The 15437-nt window shown below is 43.9% G+C and overlaps 1 protein-coding gene across 1 annotated transcript in view; it reads left to right on the plus strand.

Annotated features, from left to right (window-relative positions):
• LOC137877934 (nesprin-1-like) overlaps positions 1–15437 on the plus strand; it is a 60494-nt gene that overhangs the window by 26484 nt on the left and 18573 nt on the right. The window lies entirely within an intron of this gene.

Below are 15437 nucleotides of genomic sequence, written 5' to 3' on the forward strand. Positions count from 1 at the left end.
ACCACAAAGCTTATGGATGTCAAGAAAGAACCTGATAGTCAGATGGATTCAGTTGACTCCAGAGAGCAAACTAAAGCTGCAGTTTTAGACAAATTACCAGCCAGTAGGGAGACCAGGTGCCTTGATATTTCCACAGCTGTAGAGCCAGTCTCTGCTCTTGGTGGAAGTATTGAAGTAGAGTCTAAGGAGGCTAAGAAAGAATATTACAGTGGGAGGGCTTCAAGTGGACAGGTAGGAACAGGCGCAATTAAAACTGATGTTGTAAAAGACACTAACCTTCCCATAACGAAAAGTAAATCAAAGAGTCCAAAGGTTTCTTTAGAACTTTCTAGTAAGGAGCTGACAAAGACCATGGATGAGCTTTACAGTAAGAAGCCATCTTTGACTCCTGAGAAGGTAACAGCACCATGTGAAATTACTGACATTGCTTTTGTGGGAAAGGGTAAACTTTCACCAACAAAAATAATGTCCAAGGGTCTGAAACTTTCCCCAGATCTTGCTCCCACAGAGCTTACTCAGACCAAGGAAGAGCCTCACAGTCAGAAGCCATCTTCAACTCCACAGGTGGTCACTGCACCAGACGAAATTACTGTTTTGGAGGAAGATAAAGTTACACAAACCAAAAGAAAGGCCAAGGGTCTGAAACTTTCTCCAGATCTTTCTACCTCAGAGCTGACTCAGACCATAGAAAAACTTGAAAGTAAGAAGCTTTCTCCAACACCAGAGATGGTCACAGCAACAACTGAAGTAACAATTTTGGAAAAAGAAGGGCTTTCACCTACCAAAGGTAAGTCAAAGGGTCTTAAACATTCCTCAGAACATGATACCACTGAGCTGACAAATACCAAAGAAAAACCTAAGAGTCAGAAGCCGTCTTCAATTCCAGAGGTGGTCAAAGCAACAACTGAAACTACAGAAGATAAACTTACACCAACCAGAACAAAGTCAAAGGGTCTGAAACTTTCCCCTGACCTTGCTACCAAAGTGCTGACAAAGACAAAGGAAGAGCCTGACAGTCACAAGCCATCTTCAACTCCAGAGGTGGTCAAAGCACCATCTCAAATTACTGACATTGCTTCTGTGGAAAAGGGTAAAGTATCACCAACAAAAAGAAAGTCCAAGGATCTGAAACTTTTTCCAGATCTTGCTACCACAGAGCTGAGTGACACCATAGAAAAACTTGAAAGTAAGAAGCTTTCTTCAACTCAAGAGATGGTCCCAGCAACAATTGAAGTAACTATTTTAGAAAAAGAAGGGCTTTCATCTGCCAAAGGTAGGTCAAAGGGTCTTAAACATTCCCCAGAACATACTACCACAGAGCTGACAAAGACCAAAGACAAACCTGAGAGTCAAAAGCCGTCTTCAATTCCAGATGTGGTCACAGCAACAGCTGAAACAACTGTTGTGGAAGAACATAAACTTTCACCAACCAAAAGAAAGTCAAAGGAGCTAAAACTTTCCCCTAACCTTGCTACCACAGTGCTGACAAAGACCAAGGAAGAGCCTGACAGTCACAAGCCATCTTCAAGTCCGGAGGTGGTCAAAGCACAATCTGACATTACTGACATTGCTTCTGTGGAAAAGGGTAAAGTATCACCATCAAAAAGAAAGTCCAAGGATCTGAAACTCTCCCCAGATCTTGCTCCCACAGAGATGACTCAGACCAAGGAGGAGCCTGACAGTCAAAAGCCATCTTCAACTCCACAGTTGGTCACAGCAACAACTGAAACTACTGTTGTGGAAGAAGATAAACTTTCACCAACCAAAAGAAAGTCAAAGGGTCTAAAACTTTCCCCTGACCTTGCTACCACAGGGCTGACAAAGACCAAAGACAAACCTGAGAGTCAAAAGCCGTCTTCAATTCCAGATGTGGTCACAGCAACAGCTGAAACAACTCTCGTTGAAAAAGATAAACTTCCACCAACCAAAATAAAGTCAAAGAGTATTGAACATTCCCCAGAACATGGTACCACGGTGCTGACTTTGACCAAGGGAGAGTCTGACAGTCAAAAGCCATCTTCAACTCCACAGTTGGTCACAGCAACAACTGAAACTACTGTTGTGGAAGAAGATAAACTTTCACCAACCAAAAGAAAGTCAAAGAGTCTAAAACTTTCCCCAGATCTTGCTCCCACAGAGGTGACTCAGACCAAGAAGGAGCCTGACAGTCACAAGCCATCTTCAACTCAAGAGGTGGTCAAAGCACCATCTGAAATTACTGACATTGCTTCTGTGGAAAAGGGTAAATTATCACCAACAAAAAGAAAGTCCAAGGATCTGAAACTCTCCCCAGATCTTGCTCCCACAGAGGTGACACAAACCAAGGAGGAGCCCGACAGTCAAAAGCCATCTTCAACTCCACAGCTGGTCACAGCAACAACTGAAACTACTGTTGTGGAAGAAGATAAACTTCCACCAACCAAAATAAAGTCAAAGAGTATTGAACATTCCCCAGAACATGGTACCACGGAGCTGACTTTGACCAAGGGACAGTCTGACAGTCAGAAACCATCTTCAACTACAAAGGTGGTCACAGCAACAACTGAAGTAACACTTTTGGAAAAAGAAGGGCTTTCTCCTTCCAAAGAAAAGGCAAAGGGTCTTAAATATTCCCCAGAACATACTACCAAAGAGCTGACACAGACCAAAGACAAACCTGAGAGTCAAAAGCCGTCTTCAATTCCAGAGGTGGTCACAGCACCATCTGAAATTACTGACATTGCCTTTGTGGAAAAGGGTCAACTTTCCCCAACAAAGAGAATGTCCAAGGGTCTGAAACTCTCCCCAGATCTTGCTCCCACAGAGGTGAGTCAGACCAAGGAGGAGCGTGACAGTCAAAAGCCATCTTCAACTCCACAGTTGGTCACAGCAACAACTGAAACTACTGTTGTGGAAGAAGATAAACTTTCACCAACCAAAAGAAAGTCAAAGGGTCTAAAACTTCCCCCTGACCTTGCTACCACAGTGCTGACAAAGACCAAGGAAGAGCCTGACAGTCACAAGCCATCTTCAACTCCAGATGTGGTCACAGCAACAGCTGAAACAACTCTTGTGGAAAAAGATAAACTTCCACCAACCAAAATAAAGTCAAAGAGTATTGAACATTCCCCAGAACATGGTACCACGGAGCTGACTTTGACCAAGGGAGAGTCTGACAGTCAGAAGCCATCTTCAACTACAAAGGTGGTCACAGCAACAACTGAAGTAACACTTTTGGAAAAAGAAGGGCTTTTACCTTCCAAAGAAAAGGCAAAGGGTCTTAAATATTCCCCAGAACATGCTACCAAAGAGCTGACAAAGACCAAAGACAAACCTGAGAGTCAAAAGCCGTCTTCAATTCCAGAGGTGGTCACAGCACCATCTGAAATTACTGACATTGCCTTTGTGGAAAAGGGTCAACTTTCCCCAACAAAGAGAATGTCCAAGGGTCTGAAACTCTCCCCAGATCTTGCTCCCACAGAGGTGAGTCAGACCAAGGAGGAGCCTGACAGTCAAAAGCCATCTTCAACTCCACAGTTGGTCACAGCAACAACTGAAACTACTGTTGTGGAAGAAGATAAACTTTCACCAACCAAAAGAAAGTCAAAGAGTCTAAAACTTTCCCCAGATCTTGCTCCCACAGAGGTGACTCAGACCAAGAAGGAGCCTGACAGTCACAAGCCATCTTCAACTCCAGAGGTCGTCAAAGCAACAACTGAAACTACTGTTGTGGAAGAAGATAAATTATCACCAACAAAAAGAAAGTCCAAGGATCTGAAACTCTCCCCAGATCTTGCTCCCACAGAGGTGACTCAAACCAAGGAGGAGCCCGACAGTCAAAAGCCATCTTCAACTCCACAGCTGGTCACAGCAACAACTGAAACTACTGTTGTGGAAGAAGTTAAACTTTCACCAACCAAAATAAAGTCAAAGGGTCTAAAACTTCCCCCTGACCTTGCTACCACAGTGCTGACAAAGACCAAGGAAGAGCCTCACAGTCACAAGCCATCTTCAACTCCAGAGGTGGTCAAAGCACAATCTGACATGACTGACATTGCTTCTGTGGAAAAGGGTAAATTATCACCAACAAAAAGAAAGTCCAAGGATCTGAAACTCTCCCCAGATCTTGCTCCCACAGAGGTGACTCAAACCAAGGAGGAGCCCGACAGTCAAAAGCCATCTTCAACTCCACAGCTGGTCACAGCAACAACTGAAACTACTGTTGTGGAAGAAGTTAAACTTCCACCAACCAAAATAAAGTCAAAGGGTCTAAAACTTCCCCCTGACCTTGCTACCACAGTGCTGACAAAGACCAAGGAAGAGCCTCACAGTCACAAGCCATCTTCAACTCCAGAGGTGGTCAAAGCACAATCTGACATGACTGACATTGCTTCTGTGGAAAAGGGTAAAGTATCAACAACAAAAAGAAAGTCCAAGGATCTGAAACTCTCCCCAGATCTTGCTCCCACAGAGGTGACTCAGACCAAGAAGGAGCCTGACAGTCAAAAGCCATCTTCAACTCCACAGTTGGTCACAGCAACAACTGAAACTACTGTTGTGGAAGAAGATAAACTTTCACCAACCAAAAGAAAGTCAAAGAGTCTAAAACTTTCCCCAGATCTTGCTCCCACAGAGGTGACTCAGACCAAGAAGGAGCCTGACAGTCACAAGCCATCTTCAACTCCAGAGGTGGTCAAAGCACCATCTGAAATTACTGACATTGCTTCTGTGGAAAAGGGTAAATTATCACCAACAAAAAGAAAGTCCAAGGATCTGAAACTCTCCCCAGATCTTGCTCCCACAGAGGTGACTCAAACCAAGGAGGAGCCCGACAGTCAAAAGCCATCTTCAACTCCACAGCTGGTCACAGCAACAACTGAAACTACTGTTGTGGAAGAAGTTAAACTTTCACCAACCAAAATGAAGTCAAAGGGTCTAAAACTTCCCCCTGACCTTGCTACCACAGTGCTGACAAAGACCAAGGAAGAGCCTCACAGTCACAAGCCATCTTCAACTCCAGAGGTGGTCAAAGCACAATCTGACATGACTGACATTGCTTCTGTGGAAAAGGGTAAAGTATCAACAACAAAAAGAAAGTCCAAGGATCTGAAACTCTCCCCAGATCTTGCTCCCACAGAGGTGACTCAAACCAAGGAGGAGCCCGACAGTCAAAAGCCATCTTCAACTCCACAGCTGGTCACAGCAACAACTGAAACTACTGTTGTGGAAGAAGATAAACTTTCACCAACCAAAAGAAAGTCAAAGAGTCTAAAACTTTCCCCAGATCTTGCTCCCACAGAGGTGACTCAGACCAAGAAGGAGCCTGACAGTCACAAGCCATCTTCAACTCCAGAGGTGGTCAAAGCACCATCTGAAATTACTGACATTGCTTCTGTGGAAAAGGGTAAATTATCACCAACAAAAAGAAAGTCCAAGGATCTGAAACTCTCCCCAGATCTTGCTCCCACAGAGGTGACTCAAACCAAGGAGGAGCCCGACAGTCAAAAGCCATCTTCAACTCCACAGCTGGTCACAGCAACAACTGAAACTACTGTTGTGGAAGAAGTTAAACTTTCACCAACCAAAATAAAGTCAAAGGGTCTAAAACTTCCCCCTGACCTTGCTACCACAGTGCTGACAAAGACCAAGGAAGAGCCTCACAGTCACAAGCCATCTTCAACTCCAGAGGTGGTCAAAGCACAATCTGACATGACTGACATTGCTTCTGTGGAAAAGGGTAAATTATCACCAACAAAAAGAAAGTCCAAGGATCTGAAACTCTCCCCAGATCTTGCTCCCACAGAGGTGACTCAAACCAAGGAGGAGCCCGACAGTCAAAAGCCATCTTCAACTCCACAGCTGGTCACAGCAACAACTGAAACTACTGTTGTGGAAGAAGTTAAACTTTCACCAACCAAAATAAAGTCAAAGGGTCTAAAACTTCCCCCTGACCTTGCTACCACAGTGCTGACAAAGACCAAGGAAGAGCCTCACAGTCACAAGCCATCTTCAACTCCAGAGGTGGTCAAAGCACAATCTGACATGACTGACATTGCTTCTGTGGAAAAGGGTAAAGTATCAACAACAAAAAGAAAGTCCAAGGATCTGAAACTCTCCCCAGATCTTGCTCCCACAGAGGTGACTCAGACCAAGGAGGAGCCCGACAGTCAAAAGCCATCTTCAACTCCACAGTTGGTCACAGCAACAACTGAAACTACTGTTGTGGAAGAAGATAAACTTCCACCAACCAAAATAAAGTCAAAGGGTCTAAAACTTTCCCCAGATCTTGCTCCCACAGAGGTGACTCAGACCAAGAAGGAGCCTGACAGTCACAAGCCATCTTCAACTCCAGAGGTGGTCAAAGCACCATCTGAAATTACTGACATTGCTTCTGTGGAAAAGGGTAAATTATCACCAACAAAAAGAAAGTCCAAGGATCTGAAACTCTCCCCAGATCTTGCTCCCACAGAGGTGACACAAACCAAGGAGGAGCCCGACAGTCAAAAGCCATCTTCAACTCCACAGCTGGTCACAGCAACAACTGAAACTACTGTTGTGGAAGAAGTTAAACTTTCACCAACCAAAATAAAGTCAAAGGGTCTAAAACTTCCCCCTGACTTTGCTACCACAGTGCTGACAAAGACCAAGGAAGAGCCTGACAGTCACAAGCCATCTTCAACTCCAGAGGTGGTCAAAGCACAATCTGACATGACTGACATTGCTTCTGTGGAAAAGGGTAAAGTATCAACAACAAAAAGAAAGTCCAAGGATCTGAAACTCTCCCCAGATCTTGCTCCCACAGAGGTGACTCAGACCAAGGAGGAGCCTGACAGTCAAAAGCCATCTTCAATTCCACAGTTGGTCACAGCAAAAACTGAAACTACTGTTGTGGAAGAAGATAAACTTTCACCAACCAAAAGAAAGTCAAAGGGTCTAAAACTTCCCCCTGACCTTGCTACCACAGTGCTGACAAAGACCAAGGAAGAGCCTGACAGTCACAAGCCATCTTCAACTCCAGATGTGGTCACAGCAACAGCTGAAACAACTCTTGTGGAAAAAGATAAACTTCCACCAACCAAAATAAAGTCAAAGAGTATTGAACATTCCCCAGAACATGGTACCACGGAGCTGACTTTGACCAAGGGAGAGTCTGACAGTCAGAAGCCATCTTCAACTACAAAGGTGGTCACAGCAACAACTGAAGTAACACTTTTGGAAAAAGAAGGGCTTTTACCTTCCAAAGAAAAGGCAAAGGGTCTTAAATATTCCCCAGAACATGCTACCAAAGAGCTGACAAAGACCAAAGACAAACCTGAGAGTCAAAAGCCGTCTTCAATTCCAGAGGTGGTCACAGCACCATCTGAAATTACTGACATTGCCTTTGTGGAAAAGGGTCAACTTTCCCCAACAAAGAGAATGTCCAAGGGTCTGAAACTCTCCCCAGATCTTGCTCCCACAGAGGTGAGTCAGACCAAGGAGGAGCCTGACAGTCAAAAGCCATCTTCAACTCCACAGTTGGTCACAGCAACAACTGAAACTACTGTTGTGGAAGAAGATAAACTTTCACCAACCAAAAGAAAGTCAAAGAGTCTAAAACTTTCCCCAGATCTTGCTCCCACAGAGGTGACTCAGACCAAGAAGGAGCCTGACAGTCACAAGCCATCTTCAACTCCAGAGGTCGTCAAAGCACCATCTGAAATTACTGACATTGTTTCTGTGGAAAAGGGTAAATTATCACCAACAAAAAGAAAGTCCAAGGATCTGAAACTCTCCCCAGATCTTGCTCCCACAGAGGTGACTCAAACCAAGGAGGAGCCCGACAGTCAAAAGCCATCTTCAACTCCACAGCTGGTCACAGCAACAACTGAAACTACTGTTGTGGAAGAAGTTAAACTTTCACCAACCAAAATAAAGTCAAAGGGTCTAAAACTTCCCCCTGACTTTGCTACCACAGTGCTGACAAAGACCAAGGAAGAGCTTGACAGTCACAAGCCATCTTCAACTCCAGAGGTGGTCAAAGCACAATCTGACATGACTGACATTGCTTCTGTGGAAAAGGGTAAAGTATCAACAACAAAAAGAAAGTCCAAGGATCTGAAACTCTCCCCAGATCTTGCTCCCACAGAGGTGACTCAGACCAAGGAGGAGCCTGACAGTCAAAAGCCATCTTCAACTCCACAGTTGGTCACAGCAAAAACTGAAACTACTGTTGTGGAAGAAGATAAACTTTCACCAACCAAAAGAAAGTCAAAGGGTCTAAAACTTCCCCCTGACCTTGCTACCACAGTGCTGACAAAGACCAAGGAAGAGCCTGACAGTCACAAGCCATCTTCAACTCCAGATGTGGTCACAGCAACAGCTGAAACAACTCTTGTGGAAAAAGATAAACTTCCACCAACCAAAATAAAGTCAAAGAGTATTGAACATTCCCCAGAACATGGTACCACGGAGCTGACTTTGACCAAGGGAGAGTCTGACAGTCAGAAGCCATCTTCAACTACAAAGGTGGTCACAGCAACAACTGAAGTAACACTTTTGGAAAAAGAAGGGCTTTTACCTTCCAAAGAAAAGGCAAAGGGTCTTAAATATTCCCCAGAACATACTACCAAAGAGCTGACAAAGACCAAAGACAAACCTGAGAGTCAAAAGCAGTCTTCAATTCCAGAGGTGGTCACAGCACCATCTGAAATTACTGACATTGCCTTTGTGGAAAAGGGTCAACTTTCCCCAACAAAGAGAATGTCCAAGGGTCTGAAACTCTCCCCAGATCTTGCTCCCACAGAGGTGAGTCAGACCAAGGAGGAGCCTGACAGTCAAAAGCCATCTTCAACTCCACAGTTGGTCACAGCAACAACTGAAACTACTGTTGTGGAAGAAGATAAACTTTCACCAACCAAAAGAAAGTCAAAGAGCCTAAAACTTTCCCCAGATCTTGCTCCCACAGAGGTGACTCAGACCAAGAAGGAGCCTGACAGTCACAAGCCATCTTCAACTCCACAGCTGGTCACAGCAACAACTGAAACTACTGTTGTGGAAGAAGTTAAACTTTCACCAACCAAAAGAAAGTCAAAGGGTCTAAAACTTACCCCTGACATTGCTACCACAGTGTTGACAAAGACCATAGAAAAACTTGAAAGTAAGAAGCTTTCTTCAACTCCAGAGATGGCCAAAGCAGCAACTGAAGTAACATTTTTGGAAAAAGAAGGGCTTTCACCTTCCAAAGAAAAGGCAAAGGGTCTTAAACATTCCCCAGAACATGCTACCACAGAGCTGACAAAGACCAAAGACAAACCTGAGAGTCAAAAGCCGTCTTCAATTCCAGATGTGGTCACAGCAACAGCTGAAACAACTCTTGTCGAAAAAGATAAACTTCCACCAACCAAAATAAAGATAAAGAGTATTGAACATTCCCCAGAACATGGTACCACGGAGCTGACTTTAACCAAGGGAGAGTCTGACACTCAGAAGCCATCTTCAACTGCAAAGGTGGTCACAGCAACAACTGAAGTAACACTTTTGGAAAAAGACGGGCTTTTACCTTCCAAAGAAAAGGCAAAGGGTCTTAAACATTCCCCAGAACATGCTACCAAAGAGCTGACAAAGACCAAAGACAAACCTGAGAGTCAAAAGCCGTCTTCAATTCCAGATGTGGTCACAGCAACAGCTGAAACAACTCTTGTCGAAAAAGATAAACTTCCACCAACCAAAATAAAGATAAAGAGTATTGAACATTCCCCAGAACATGGTACCACGGAGCTGACTTTAACCAAGGGAGAGTCTGACACTCAGAAGCCATCTTCAACTACAAAGGTGGTCACAGCAACAACTGAAGTAACACTTTTGGAAAAAGAAGGGCTTTTACCTTCCAAAGAAAAGGCAAAGGGTCTTAAACATTCCCCAGAACATGCTACCAAAGAGCTGACAAAGACCAAAGACAAACCTGAGAGTCAAAAGCCGCCTTCAATTCCAGAGGTGGTCACAGCAACAGCTGAAACAACTCTTGTGGAAAAAGATAAACTTCCACCAACCAAAATAAAGTCAAAGAGTATTGAACATTCCCCAGAACATGGTACCACGGAACTGACTTTGACCAAGGGAGAGTCTGACACTCAGAAGCCATCTTCAACTACAAAGGTGGTCACAGCAACAACTGAAGTAACACTTTTGGAAAAAGAAGGGCTTTCTCCTTCCGAAGAAAAGGCAAAGGGTCTTAAACATTCCCAAGAACATGCTACCAAAGAGCTGACAAAGACCAAAGACAAAGCTGAGGGTGAAAAGCCGTCTTCCATTCCAGAGGTGGTCACAGCACCATCTGAAATTACTGACATTGCCTTTGTGGAAAAGGGTCAACTTTCCCCAACAAAGAGAATGTCTAAGGGTCTGAAACTCTCCCCAGATCTTGCTCCCACAGAGATGACTCAGACCAAGGAGGAGCCTGACAGTCAAAAGCCATCTTCAACTCCACAGTTGGTCACAGCAACAACTGAAACTACTGTTGTGAAAGAAGATAACCTTTCACCAACCAAAAGAAAGTCAAAAGGTCTTAAACATTCCCCAGAACATGCTACCACAGAGCTGACAAAGACCAAAGACAAACCTGAGAGTCAAAAGCCGTCTTCAATTCCAGATGTGGTCACAGCAACAGCTGAAACAACTCTTGTGGAAAAAGATAAACTTCCACCAACCAAAATAAAGTCAAAGAGTATTGAACATTCCCCAGAACATGGTACCACGGAACTGACTTTGACCAAGGGAGAGTCTGACAGTCAGAAGCCATCTTCAACTACAAAGGTGGTCACAGCAACAACTGAAGTAACACTTTTGGAAAAAGAAGGGCTTTTACCTTCCAAAGAAAAGGCAAAGGGTCTTAAACATTCCCCAGAACATGCTACCAAAGAGCTGACAAAGACCAAAGACAAACCTGAGAGTCAAAAGCCGCCTTCAATTCCAGAGGTGGTCACAGCAACAGCTGAAACAACTCTTGTCGGAAAAGATAAACTTCCACCAACCAAAATAAAGATAAAGAGTATTGAATATTCCCCAGAACATGGTACCACGGAGCTGACTTTAACCAAGGGAGAGTCTGACACTCAGAAGCCATCTTCAACTGCAAAGGTGGTCACAGCAACAACTGAAGTAACACTTTTGGAAAAAGAAGGGCTTTTACCTTCCAAAGAAAAGGCAAAGGGTCTTAAACATTCCCAAGAACATGCTACCAAAGAGCTGACAAAGACCAAAGACAAACCTGAGAGTCAAAAGCCGCCTTCAATTCCAGAGGTGGTCACAGCAACAGCTGAAACAACTCTTGTGGAAAAAGATAAACTTCCACCAACCAAAATAAAGTCAAAGAGTATTGAACATTCTCCAGAACATGGTACCACGGAACTGACTTTGACCAAGGGAGAGTCTGACAGTCAGAAGCCATCTTCAACTACAAAGGTGGTCACAGCAACAACTGAAGTAACACTTTTGGAAAAAGAAGGACTTTCTCCTTCCGAAGAAAAGGCAAAGGGTCTTAAACATTCCCAAGAACATGCTACCAAAGAGCTGACAAAGACCAAAGACAAACCTGAGAGTCAAAAGCAGTCTTCAATTCCAGAGGTGGTCACAGCAACAGCTGAAACAACTCTTGTCGAAAAAGATAAACTTCCACCAACCAAAATAAAGATAAAGAGTATTGAACATTCCCCAGAACATGTTACCACGGAGCTGACTTTAACCAAGGGAGAGTCTGACACTCAGAAGCCATCTTCAACTGCAAAGGTGGTCACAGCAACAACTGAAGTAACACTTTTGGAAAAAGAAGGGCTTTCTCCTTCCGAAGAAAAGGCAAAGGGTCTTAAACATTCCCCAGAACATGCTACCAAAGAGCTGACAAAGACCAAAGACAAACCTGAGAGTCAAAAGCCGCCTTCAATTCCAGAGGTGGTCACAGCAACAGCTGAAACAACTCTTGTGGAAAAAGATAAACTTCCACCAACCAAAATAAAGATAAAGAGTATTGAACATTCCCCAGAACATGGTACCACGGAGCTGACTTTGACCAAGGGAGAGTCTGACACTCAGAAGCCATCTTCAACTGCAAAGGTGGTCACAGCAACAACTGAAGTAACACTTTTGGAAAAAGAAGGGCTTTTACCTTCCAAAGAAAAGGCAAAGGGTCTTAAACATTCCCCAGAACATGCTACCAAAGAGCTGACAAAGACCAAAGACAAACCTGAGAGTCAAAAGCCGCCTTCAATTCCAGAGGTGGTCACAGCAACAGCTGAAACAACTCTTGTCGAAAAAGATAAACTTCCACCAACCAAAATAAAGTCAAAGAGTATTAAACATTCCCCAGAACATGGTACCACGGAACTGACTTTGACCAAGGGAGAGTCTGACAGTCAGAAGCCATCTTCAACTACAAAGGTGGTCACAGCAACAACTGAAGTAACACTTTTGGAAAAAGAAGGGCTTTTACCTTCCAAAGAAAAGGCAAAGGGTCTTAAACATTCCCCAGAACATGCTACCAAAGAGCTGACAAAGACCAAAGACAAACCTGAGAGTCAAAAGCCGCCTTCAATTCCAGAGGTAGTCACAGCAACAGCTGAAACAACTCTTGTGGAAAAAGATAAACTTCCACCAACCAAAATAAAGTCAAAGAGTGTTGACCATTCCCCAGAACATGGTACCACGGAACTGACTTTGACCAAGGGAGAGTCTGACAGTCAGAAGCCATCTTCAACTACAAAGGTGGTCACAGCAACAACTGAAGTAACACTTTTGGAAAAAGAAGGGCTTTCTCCTTCCGAAGAAAAGGCAAAGGGTCTTAAACATTCCCAAGAACATGCTACCAAAGAGCTGACAAAGACCAAAGACAAACCTGAGAGTCAAAAGCCGCCTTCAATTCCAGAGGTGGTCACAGCAACAGCTGAAACAACTCTTGTGGAAAAAGATAAACTTCCACCAACCAAAATAAAGTCAAAGAGTATTGAACATTTCCCAGAACATGGTACCACGGAACTGACTTTGACCAAGGGAGAGTCTGACAGTCAGAAGCCATCTTCAACTACAAAGGTGGTCACAGCAACAACTGAAACTACCGTTGTGGAAGAAGATAAACTTTCACCAACCAAAAGAAAGTCAAAGGGTCTGAAACTTTCCCCAGATCTTGCTCCCACAGAGGTGACAAAGACCAAAGACAAACCTGAGAGTGAAAAGCCGTCTTCAATTCCAGAGGTGGTCACAGCAACAGCTGAAACAACTCTTGTCGAAAAAGATAAACTTCCACCAACCAAAATAAAGATAAAGAGTATTGAACATTCCCCAGAACATGGTACCACGGAGCTGACTTTGACCAAGGGAGAGTCTGACACTCAGAAGCCATCTTCAACTGCAAAGGTGGTCACAGCAACAACTGAAGTAACACTTTTGGAAAAAGAAGGGCTTTTACCTTCCAAAGAAAAGGCAAAGGGTTTTAAACATTCCCCAGAACATGCTACCAAAGAGCTGACAAAGACCAAAGACAAACCTGAGAGTCAAAAGCCGCCTTCAATTCCAGAGGTGGTCACAGCAACAGCTGAAACAACTCTTGTCGAAAAAGATAAACTTCCACCAACCAAAATAAAGATAAAGAGTATTGAATATTCCCCAGAACATGGTACCACGGAGCTGACTTTAACCAAGGGAGAGTCTGACACTCAGAAGCCATCTTCAACTGCAAAGGTGGTCACAGCAACAACTGAAGTAACACTTTTGGAAAAAGAAGGGCTTTTACCTTCCAAAGAAAAGGCAAAGGGTCTTAAACATTCCCCAGAACATGCTACCAAAGAGCTGACAAAGACCAAAGACAAACCTGAGAGTCAAAAGCCGCCTTCAATTCCAGAGGTGGTCACAGCAACAGCTGAAACAACTCTTGTCGAAAAAGATAAACTTCCACCAACCAAAATAAAGTCAAAGAGTATTGAACATTCCCCAGAACATGGTACCACGGAACTGACTTTGACCAAGGGAGAGTCTGACAGTCAGAAGCCATCTTCAACTACAAAGGTGGTCACAGCAACAACTGAAGTAACACTTTTGGGAAAAGAAGGGCTTTCTCCTTCCGAAGAAAAGGCAAAGGGTCTTAAACATTCCCAAGAACATGCTACCAAAGAGCTGACAAAGACCAAAGACAAACCTGAGAGTCAAAAGCAGTCTTCAATTCCAGAGGTGGTCACAGCAACAGCTGAAACAACTCTTGTCGAAAAAGATAAACTTCCACCAACCAAAATAAAGATAAAGAGTATTGAACATTCCCCAGAACATGTTACCACGGAGCTGACTTTAACCAAGGGAGAGTCTGACACTCAGAAGCCATCTTCAACTGCAAAGGTGGTCACAGCAACAACTGAAGTAACACTTTTGGAAAAAGAAGGGCTTTCTCCTTCCGAAGAAAAGGCAAAGGGTCTTAAACATTCCCCAGAACATGCTACCAAAGAGCTGACAAAGACCAAAGACAAACCTGAGAGTCAAAAGCCGCCTTCAATTCCAGAGGTGGTCACAGCAACAGCTGAAACAACTCTTGTGGAAAAAGATAAACTTCCACCAACCAAAATAAAGATAAAGAGTATTGAACATTCCCCAGAACATGGTACCACGGAACTGACTTTGACCAAGGGAGAGTCTGACAGTCAGAAGCCATCTTCAACTACAAAGGTGGTCACAGCAACAACTGAAGTAACACTTTTGGAAAAAGAAGGGCTTTCTCCTTCCGAAGAAAAGGCAAAGGGTCTTAAACATTCCCAAGAACATGCTACCAAAGAGCTGACAAAGACCAAAGACAAAGCTGAGGGTGAAAAGCCGTCTTCCATTCCAGAGGTGGTCACAGCACCATCTGAAATTACTGACATTGCCTTTGTGGAAAAGGGTCAACTTTCCCCAACAAAGAGAATGTCTAAGGGTCTGAAACTCTCCCCAGATCTTGCTCCCACAGAGATGACTCAGACCAAGGAGGAGCCTGACAGTCAAAAGCCATCTTCAACTCCACAGTTGGTCACAGCAACAACTGAAACTACCGTTGTGGAAGAAGATAAACTTTCACCAACCAAAAGAAAGTCAAAGGGTCTGAAACTTTCCCCAGATCTTGCTCCCACAGAGGTGACAAAGACCAAAGACAAACCTGAGAGTCAAAAGCCGCCTTCAATTCCAGAGGTGGTCACAGCAACAGCTGAAACAACTCTTGTCGAAAAAGATAAACTTCCACCAACCAAAATAAAGATAAAGAGTATTGAACATTCCCCAGAACATGGTACCACGGAGCTGACTTTAACCAAGGGAGAGTCTGACACTCAGAAGCCATCTTCAACTGCAAAGGTGGTCACAGCAACAACTGAAGTAACACTTTTGGAAAAAGACGGGCTTTTACCTTCCAAAGAAAAGGCAAAGGGTCTTAAACATTCCCCAGAACATGCTACCAAAGAGCTGACAAAGACCAA

This window comes from Cebidichthys violaceus, unplaced genomic scaffold (assembly GCF_023349555.1).
Source record: "Cebidichthys violaceus isolate CVI_PGR_0920_01 unplaced genomic scaffold, fCebVio1.0.p SCAF_22, whole genome shotgun sequence".
In the NCBI taxonomy this organism is placed as follows: Eukaryota; Metazoa; Chordata; class Actinopteri; order Perciformes; family Stichaeidae; genus Cebidichthys; species Cebidichthys violaceus.